Raw genomic sequence first — 10817 nt, 5'->3', positions numbered from 1 at the left:
ATGGCCAGCCAGGTGATGATGTCACAGTGGGGGTCAAGAGCCAGAGGGACCTCCTGAATCACTGTTGGGGAATGAGGCTCATTGTAAGTACAACATTTAACATCAGACCCAAAACTATCAACCCCGGTGCCTTACAAAATCTGCTGTGTGGTTGTTGACTTTACTCAAACACTTGTATAGCACTTAGTCACCATAATAGCTATTTGAAATTGTATACTGCAGTTAGAGTAATGAGATTCTAAGCATTCTTTACATATATTACATGCCTATAACAGAAAATAACACTTCACTCAGGTTTTGACATGTTTTGTTATCTGGCAAAAATGTCCTGGCGGCTGTACGCCCTGAACAAAGACTAGAGCAGTTCCTGCACCCCGCCTTAAATAAACAACATGGCTCTGTGGAACAAAATGTTTTCATAAACCGTATAAGGCCACTCAAGATGAGTACAATCCCTTCAAACTTGTCAGTCCAGAACATAACATTGAATTAAGGCCTGATGCATGTTATCACACGCAAATCCAAAAGGAAAACCTCACCGCTGCCCAGGTCCGAGTGCTTCTCTAACTGGACTTCTCTAATCAGAGCTGTGGCCTTCCTCATCCATATTGCTAGTTCATACAAGCTTGCAGACCGTTCCACAGATTGTAGTGGATGGGCCCAGTGCAACAGACATTGGACACAAGATGAACTGTCTCAAGCTGCGAAGGTCATCATATTTGCAGTCCAAAAAGAGGCCTTCCCAGCTGCAAAAAACCGTGCCCAAGAACAGCTGGGCTGGAATAAGGCTTGATTGGAATTGGTGGCAGTCTCAAGCATGCACCAATGGACTCTGGGGAGAAAAACCTGATGGTTCTGCCCAAACAAAGCCACATTTCCACATTGTTTGTCCACAATCATCATGAAAAGGTGAATCATCAAAGTCGTCACTTCACTGAAGGAGCACTCAGATCTTCTGGTCTTTGGATCAGCAGGAGCAAACGACTTGTCAGTTCAGATGTACATGAATGCATCAACTGCCGACAGCTCTGTGGCAAGATAGATGAGCAAAACATGGCAGACTTGCCACCAGAACACCTAAACACATCTCCCCCCTTTACCTACATGGGACTAGATGTGTTTGGACCTTGGTCAGTTGCCACATGACGGACGAGAGGTGGGTATGCTGAGAGCAAACGTACCTGCCTTAGTATCAGAGAGGTGCACATTGAGGTTATTGAGTCCATGGACACCACCAGCTGCATCAATGCACTTAAGGCACTTTTTTGCAATTCGTGGACCTGTGAATTACATAACATGAGATTGTGGAACAAACTTTGTTGGAGCCAGCAAGGAGCTCGGACTCAGCAAGCAACGACAGGATGCTAATGTTGTAGATACCTGAGTGACCATGGCTGTTCCTGGGAGTTCAACCCCCCTCATGCTTCGCACATGGGAGGCACCTGGGAATGGATGATTGGAGAAGCCCGCAGAATTCTTGACTGCATGCTACAACAAACACATACTCATCTTTCCCATGAAGTCTTGTGCATACTGAAGCCTCTGCCATCATTAATGCTAAACCCCTTGTCCCAGTTTCCACTGACGGTGATTCACCATTCCTCTTGACGTCTGCAACACTACTTACCCAAAAGGCTGGAACTCCTCCTCCACCATGTGAAATCACTGACAAAGACCTACGCCATAGGGCTTCAATCCTCTCATGGGGACGCCCCCAGCCATCTCACAGTTTAATTGTTGCCCTGAAATAGCTCACCTGAATCAAAACAGGTTAGGGCTTGTAAATTAGTTAAAAGGTTGATCCAGGAGTGCTAGCTCTGGGATACATCTAATAGATGGAATGGCTGGGGGGTCCCCAGGAGAGGGTTGGAGACCTATGACCTACACCAAAGCCATTGAAGGCAGGTGTATGTTTTTGCTAAACAGTTTTGAACCCGCTGGAAACGCCAGTACTTACCAACGCTTCAGAGTCATCACAAGTGGAATGAGTCGCTGTGATCTGCAGAAAGGTGACATGGTGCTGCTAAAAAACAGTCACACTACATGTAACAAGTGGCCTATGGCACTGATTACCTCTACCTTTCCAAGCCAGGATGGAAAGATGCAAAAGATCAAATAAAGGACCATGGCTCAAGGTACAATGACCTGCGTCATCGGTCAATGTTCTTTTCTCCAAAGGGGACTGAAAACTCTGTTTTGTTTATTGTAAATAATTGTTAGTGGCATCACAGATGCCAAGCAGGGAGAGTTCAGCCTTCCCGGCCTTATATTTCTTTTAGTTTATTTAGCACTGGTAGTGGCCACAATCAGTACTGCAACAGTAGGAAATGGGAAGTAGAAAGCACATTGTTTACATATTTCTTGATGGATGAATGTTTGCAGGCTGCAACAACATCTTTCATCCATCCTTTGATTTTCACTACCGTAAGCATCGCATGTAAGTTATCTTTGCATTATTTATATGGTCATTTGCCGTGTCAAACAATATTGTTGTAGATTGGCTGTTTATTGTTGTTTAATGTTCATTAATTAATCTACCTAGAATGTGAAAGGTTCAATTTGCTATGTACCAGTAGGATTTGCGTGGAGTTGATATTTGATCACCATAGGAGTTTGATTTTAGGATGATGATTATAAGCAACAATATTAGTTTTCCTTTCTTATTACATTTAGTGATTAATGCTGTGCATGTAATTATCATAACTCATTTTATATGTGTTTTCAATTTCAATTCTTTTCATGGTTTCATGCACTACAAGTAGCTACAATCAAACCAGAGCTTGTGCGCTATACATGTCTCTCATTTAATTAATTAATGGAATTTTGGTTAAGAAACACCATTAGGAGGACAGTATCATTCCCATGGGTAATACTGATATAAACATCACGCTGGCCTGATGTTTATATAACTCAATGGCATTTCCCAGTCATAATAAACATGAATAGTAGCAGAACCTCAACATGATTGAAGCTGTGTGTGGAATCACTTGGTAAAGGAAAAAAAATAAGTTGATAAGGGACAGCACACAAAATAATAACTTATTTGTAATTAAAAAATAATAATCTAAAGCTTTCATCATAATCTTTTTCTGTTTACCTTAATGTTATATGTGTTTTTTAAACAAATAACCACTCATTACTCAGCAATGTTTCCCCTAATGGTTTTGGTTACTGTGCACTGTTTGGTTTCCTGTGCGGAAATTGTGAAAGTTTTGTGCAGCTTTGGTTTGCAATTACAGTAAACGCGGTCCCACTTTCCAGTTAAGGCAGTACAATATTGTGCTTATTTAAACAAAATGAAGCCCATAAGAGTTCTCTACCAACAAAACTAGTGTACCTGATCATATATATTTGTTTATTTAGAAATAGCTTTTAATTTAATTGATGTAGCCTACAGTAATGTTTGAGTGGTGCTCAGTGCTGGCCTACATGCAATTAGTCTGACATGCATGACTTTGTACTTGGTCTGTAACACAGTTGCTCAAAACATGTGGTAAGACAGTCAACTTCCTTTTGAGGTATTTGCATTGATAGGTTCATTGTAAGATACATTTGACAAGCTGATGAAAAACATGAGAGGGTTTATTTAAATTTAGTTTGTTCACATTAGCTTATTGCTCTGGCTAATAATGGTCTAAAATACTGGAGGTTGCAGTGCGCTACTGAGGGAGGGATGATGGCATGTTCCCAAATGTCAGACTCATGGAGTATTTACTCATTGATAGTAAAACATGCAGGGGGGGTTTTGTTTAACAAACACTTTTGAACTGTTGATATTTGAAATTATGCTACAGCATGTAAACAGTTTAGTTACTGAGATGGCAAATGGTATATCTGCATATTGTCCTACTGTATCTCTGATTGGCTCTGACACACAGAACTGTATTGGGTCCAGGAATTAAGGTCTTTATCAGGAGCGAAACAAATAAACTAAACAAAAAACCTGTTTAAACTAATTTCAATTCCCTTCTTGTCTACTGTCCATCAAATGTAAAGTTTTGTTTTGCAGCATTTATTTGATTTGTTTCAAGGTCGAATTTTACAACAACGTTTTTTCCTTGAGTGACTACGTAATATCCACAGCACCAAACATGGTGGATCAACTAATGTTTAGTTTCACAACACAAGTACTTTTTGACAAACACACAAAGAATAAAAAGACACTGATTTTAAGGACAATATTTGGGAGAGCATAGCCATAGAACTCCAATGTGAAGATGGTGAGCTTGTGAATGGCAGCATAGATCTTTTAAGTCCTTCATGGTCTTTGTTTCTATGTTAGCTAGCTAATTTGAGCTAGTGGCTACGTAGGCAGCTATGTTAAATGTTGGTTTCTGTTGAAGTGTATGAATGTAGTGGAAGTGGAAGTATAAGGGTGCCTTGACTTTCCTTGAGAAATCAACAGCTTTCCGGAGGTATTGGTTATATTACACATAACAATAAAATAAAAGTACTAGACCAAATCAAGGTCACATTTTAAAATGTCCCATCAACAATAGGTCCATCTGCTTTTGAACAGGACCTGTAGTAACTTCAATCAGCAGGACAAGGATGAGGTGCTGGACAAGGATGAACGTCAGTTTGAGAAAGGGCCAGGGGACCAGTCAGGGCAGGGCCAGGGGACCAGTCAGGGCAGGGCAAGGGGACCAGTCAGGGCAGGGCCTGGGGACAAGTCATGGCAGGGCCTGGGGACCAGCCAGGGGACCAGTCAGGGCAGGGCCAGGGGACCAGTCAGGGCAGGGCCAGGGGACCAGTCAGGGCAGGGCAAGGGGACCAGTCAGGGCAGGGCCTGGGGACAAGTCATGGCAGGGCCTGGGGACCAGCCAGGGGACCAGTCAGGGCAGGGCCAGGGGACCAGTCAGGGCAGGGCAAGGGGACCAGTCAGGGCAGGGCCTGGGGACAAGTCATGGCAGGGCCTGGGGACCAGCCAGGGGACCAGTCAGGGCAGGGCCAGGGGACCAGTCAGGGCAGGGCCTGGGGACCAGCCAGGGGACCAGTCAGGGCAGGGCCTGGGGACCAGCCAGGGGACCAGTCAGGGCAGGGCCAGGGGACCAGTCAGGGCAGGGCCTGGGGACCAGCCAGGGGACCAGTCAGGGCAGGGCCAGGGGACCAGTCAGGGCAGGGCCAGGGGACCAGTCAGGGCAGGGCCAGGGGACCAGTCAGGGCAGGGCCAGGGGACCAGTCAGGGGGATGAGAGTGAGGGAGGGTTTGTGTCAGCTGTTGGGCAGCAGTCCACAGCCAAAGGAAACGGAAGGGAACACAGAGACCTGTCTGAGGATACCTGGAAAGGAAGGAGGCCAGAGAGCTTTAAAAGAGCCAGGAATAACTGTCAGGTTGATATCAGACAGTTTCTTGTGAGCTTAGCCCCATGTATTAGAAGGCTGTCCGTTGAAAGGCAGACTTGGGTAAAACTTACATTTCAGAAGTTTCTCCATGAGGCAGAGATTGGGGTGATGAATTCTCAGTCCTAAACAAGTCATTAGACCAGGTTACAAATACTATATAGCCTAACCCATGATGGCGAATCAGTCTACCTAATATTAATACTAATACTAATATTTTGTTCTGTTGGAAACATATCTATCACAGTTTTTACAAATAAACAATGCAAAAATTGCAAACTGACTTTTGCTTTACACATGTTTTATTGTCAATTGTCATTTATAAGGTTTTAGAAATGCATAGTTGTAAAAACAAAATACAAAAAGCTGTGAATTATATATATTTTTTTCAATTAATTGTACTAAAATGTAAGTATCAATCAATGTATTCATTACTTATAAAAACTTTTATTGAACACTATATTAGAATGATTTACAAGGAACAACTGAGAATTGGCCATCAGAAAGATAGACCTCTGCACACATGGTCAAACTGCCAAGGAACCTGTCGGACAGGTGGGACAAAATAGTTCTTCAAATGTATTTATAAAGCCCCTTTTTACATTAGCAGTTGTCACAAAGTGCTTTTACAAAACACCTGGCCTTAAACCCCAAGGAGCAAACAACAGTAGTGTTGAATTTCAAACTAGTTCTTAAAAGTATCCCACACCCTCAACATCTCTGCAGATGCCCTGTTTCCCCGAAGGCTTCTGATGGGGCTTAGTAAGCCCTCATCCTCAACTTCATCTCTGCTCATGTCCTCTTCCTCCTTGGTGATGAGCTTCTGGCCCCAAGTAGTGGCAGAGGATGCAACTGGCTTTGATGATCCTGTTAGGTGTGTCTGGACAGACCATGCGACGCTGGTACACTCTCCAGCGCTGCGTAGGAATGCCAAAGGCATTTTCTGATATGCGACGGGCTCTTTGCAGGCGGTCATTGAATATGCGCATATCTTCTGGGATGTGCCGTCCAAGATATGGCCAGAGTAGGTAAGGCTTCATGGGGAAGGCCTCCTCTCCTACCATCACAAATGGCTCTGGCCTCAACTTTGGTGCAGATGGGAGTGGAGATGGTGGTGGCACATTTAAATTCCACATCCGGTATATAGATACACAGGACCCACAGCAGACCACAACAAAGGAAGTGGTCTAGACTATGGTTGGTAGACATAACCCTCCTAGTCAGTTCCCAAGGGTAAAATGTACATAAACAACAGGCTGGCATTTCTCATTCAAATGAACATGAATATTAGCAAAACTTCTACGTACAGTGGGGAGAACAAGTATTTGATACACTGCCGATTTTGCAGGTTTTCCCACTTACAAAGCATGTAGAAGTCTGTAATTTTTATCATAGGTACTCTTCAACAAAAATCCAGAAAATCACATTGTATGATTTTAAAGTAATTAATTTGCATTTTATTGCATGACATAAGTATTTGATCACCTACCAACCAGTAAGAATTCCGGCTCTCACAGACCTGTTTTTTTTTTTTTTTACTGTGCTCAGCTTGGTAAAAAATATAAAAATTATAAACATATTGTTTTTCTGTGGCAGTGCTTTACATTTAGCATAAACATTTTAAACAAATATGACAATAAAAAACATTAAATAAAAAAATATTATATATATATAATTCTTTCAATACCGTATTAGTCTGAATTCCACATTTATGTCTCGATTCTGCAATTCTGTCCACTTTCAAAATGTTCTTAATTAGTGACGTATTGATGACACTTTTAGGTGTTGAAATGACATGACACTTTTGGGTATTGAAATACATACATATACATGCATGTATTTAGTTGTTAGCCCACTTGACTTAAAAGCCAGATATTATGTGTTTGAGATACAGCCTGCCAAATGTTTCATTTTTTAAATATATTTCCCAAATGTACTGTACAATATATTTAGTATGTATTTTCCATCCATCCATCCATCTTCTTCCGCTTCATCAGGGGGCGGGTCGCGGGGGCAGCAGTCTAAGCAGAGATGCCCAGACTTCCCTCTCCCCAGACACTTCCTCCAGCTCTTCCGGGGGACACCGAGGCGTTCCCAGGCCAGCCGGGAGACATAGTCCCTCCAGCGTGTCCTAGGTCTTCCCCGGGGTCTCCTACCGGTGGGACGGGACCGGAACACCTTCCCAGGAAGGCGTTCCGGAGGCATCCGAAACAGATGCCCAAGCCACCTCAGCTGACCCCTCTCGATGTGGAGGAGCAGCGGCTATACTCTGAGCTCCTCCCGGGTGACCGAGCTTCTCACCCTATCTCTAAGGGATTGCCCAGCCACCCTGCGGAGGAAGCTCATTTCGGCCGCCTGTATCCGGGATCTTGTCCTTTCGGTCATGCCCCAAAGCTCATGACCATAGGTGAGAGTAGGAACGTAGATTGACCGGTAAATCGAGAGCTTCGCCTTGAGGCTCAGCTCTTTCTTCACCACGACAGACCGATACATCGACCGCATTACTGCAGAAGCTGCACCGATCCATCTGTCAATCTCCCGTTCCATCCTTCCCTCACTTGTGAACAAGATCCCTAGATACTTAAACTCCTCCACTTGAGGCAAGCACTCTCCACCAACCTGAAGTGGGCAAGCCACCCTTTTCTGACTGAGGACCATGGCCTCGGATTTGGAGGTACTGGTTCTCATCCCCACCGCTTCACACTCGGCTGCAAACCGTCCCAGCGCATGCTGAAGGTCCTGGTTTGAAGGGGCCAACACGACAACATCATCCGCAAAGAGCAAAGACGAAATCGTGTGGTCCCCAAACCTGACACACTCCGGCCCCTGGCTGCGCCTAGAAATTCTGTCCATAAAAATTATGAACAGAACCGGTGACAAAGGGCAGAGTCCAACATGCACTGGGAACAAGTCTGACTTACTGCCGGCAATGCGGACCAAGCTCCTGCTTCGGTCGTATAGGGACCTGACAGCCCTTAGCAAAGGACCCAGGACCCCATATTCCCGAAGCACCCTCCACAGGACGCCGCGAGGGACACAGTCGAATGCAGAGACTTGAGGTACTCAGGGCGGATCTCATCCACCCCCGGTGCCTTTCCACCGAGGAGTTTCTTGACTACCTCTGTGACTTCAGCCCGGGTGATGGACGAGTCAACCTCTGAGCCCTCATCCTCTGCTTCCTCAATGGAAGACGTGACGGCGGGATTGAGGAGATCCTCGAAGTACTCCTTCCACCGCCCGACGACATCCCCAGTTGAGGTCAACAGCTGCCCACCTCTACTGTAAACAGCGTTGGTAGGGCACTGTTTCCCTCTCCTGAGGCGCCGGACGGTTTGCCAGAATCTCTTCGAGGCCAGCCGATAGTCTTTCTCCATGGCCTCACCGAACTCCTCCCAGACCCGAGTTTTTGCCTCCACAACCACCTGGGCTGTAGTCCGCTTGGCCTGTCGGTACCCGTCAGCTGCCTCAGGAGTCCCACAAGCCAACCAGGCCTGATAGGACTCCTTCTTCAGCTTGACGGCATCCCTTTCTTCCGGTGTCCACCACCGGGTTCGGGGATTGCCGCCTCGACAGGCACCGGAGACCTTGCGGCCACAGCTCCGAGCGGCCGCTTCGACAATGGCAGTGGAGAACATGGTCCACTCGGACTCAATATCTCCAGCCTCCCTCGGGATCCAGTCGAAGCTCTGCCGGAGGTGGGAGTTAAAGATCTCTCTGACAGGAGACTCGGCCAGACGTTCCCAGCAGACCCTTACAGTACGCTTGGGCATGCCGAGTCTGTCCAGCTTCCTCCCCCGCCATCGGATCCAACTCACCACCAGGTGGTGATCAGTTGACAGCCCCACCCCTCTCTTCACCCGAGTGTCCAAGACATACGGCCGCAGGTCAGATGAAACGACAACAAAGTTGATCATCGACCTGCGGCCTAGGGTGTCCTGGTGCCATGTGCACTGATGGACACCCTTATGCTTGAACATGGTGTTCGTTATGGACAAACTGTGACTAGCACAGAAGTCCAATAACTGAACACCGCTCGGGTTCAGATCAGGGGGGCCATTCCTCCCAATCACACTCCTCCAGGTGTCACTGTCGTTGCCCACGTGGGCGTTGAAGTCCCCCAGTAGAACGATAGAGTCCCCAGTCGGAGCACTTTCCAGCACCCCTCCCAGAGACTCCAAGAAGGTCGGGTACTCTGCACTGCGGTTCGGCCCGTAGGCACAAACAACAGTGAGAGACCTATCCCCGACCCGTAGGCGCAGGGAAACGACCCTCACGTTCACCGGGGTAAACTCCAACACATGGCGGCAGAGCTGGGGAGCTATAAGCAAACCCACACCAGCCCGCCGCCTCTCACCATGGGCAACTCCAGAGTGGTGAAGAGTCCATCCTCTCTCAAAGAGTCCATCCTCTCTCAAGAGCCCAAGCCGTGCGTAGAGGTGATCCCGACTACCTCTAGTCGGAACCTCTCAACCTCACGCACGATCTGGTAGATGTTATCGGAGCATCAGGGCACATACTTTCAGACTCACAAACAGTTTTTTCCCCCAGGCCATAAGGCTTCTCAACCAGCAACATTGATCTATGCTCATATTGATCACATGATCACCTTAAATGTTCGGATGACTTTCTATACATATTCAATGTACATTAGCATATTTTAATGTACCGTTTATAGGCACTATAACATATATTTATATTAATAATATTTCTTTCATATTGCCCACATACCCCTTTTCAACACTCTTTTTAATTGCTGTTAGTTCACATTGTTATGTATACTTTCTATGTTTTTTCTTTCTATTTTACTTAATGCATACTACGTAGATGTCGAATACCATGTCAAAAGAATTTCACTGCTCAGAACAACACTATGTTATTTTGTGCATTTGACAATAAAAAGACTGACTTGACTTTCAATTCCTTACTTGAAAGCAGTGCCTTGGCTGAAGGGATTTTCCGCTATATTCCTTAAACCGGTCAGTTTTTTCTTAAATGCATGAGAACGCTGGAGTACTGGAAGTCAGATAATCACTTTCGCCTGTAACTTTTCAGACACTTGGGTATTTCAAGCCGATAGTCAAGAGTTAACTTTTACTCCTGTTTACAAAGTAGTGGATATACATCTGTTGTAATGAATGTGGTTTGTCCTATCCTGTTTGTCATTGTTTCAGTATTGATCTATGTTTTCTCAGGTGAGATAGACAAGTGGGTTTATCTAACTCAGCAGTGCCTTTGTGTGTGACAATTGGGCTCATACAGGTAGAAATCGTGTTTCCTGGGAATCAGGCAAGCTAAGGTAAGCGAAGGGCTACGTTTCATGCTGCATTTAAAAACAGCAATTTCACATTTCACAAAATGTTTCTAGATCCATTATAGTTGTTTAAATTGCTATTCATGTGTTGGCATGACACAAACACCCATTTTTATCATTAGATATATTATAGCCTAATGTATATAAAAATATTTGACAATTGA

The 10817-nt window shown here is 45.2% G+C and overlaps 1 protein-coding gene across 3 annotated transcripts in view; it reads left to right on the top strand.

Annotated features, from left to right (window-relative positions):
* The window catches only part of LOC117593903 (serine/threonine-protein kinase nekl-2-like), a 33857-nt gene continuing 23040 nt past the window's right edge, over positions 1–10817 (top strand). For 2 of the 3 annotated variants that reach the window (XM_034290545.1, XM_034290543.1), the window contains exon 1: positions 9754–10638. The gene's annotated coding sequence lies outside the window, so the exon portion shown is untranslated. Of the gene's footprint in view, positions 2438–9753; positions 10639–10817 lie in introns of those variants that run through there. The other variant, XM_034290544.1, reaches the window with a different exon arrangement.

This window comes from Esox lucius, chromosome 24 (genome assembly GCF_011004845.1).
Source record: "Esox lucius isolate fEsoLuc1 chromosome 24, fEsoLuc1.pri, whole genome shotgun sequence".
NCBI lineage: Eukaryota > Metazoa > Chordata > Actinopteri > Esociformes > Esocidae > Esox > Esox lucius.
This window is presented reverse-complemented; position numbering and strand designations above follow the sequence as displayed.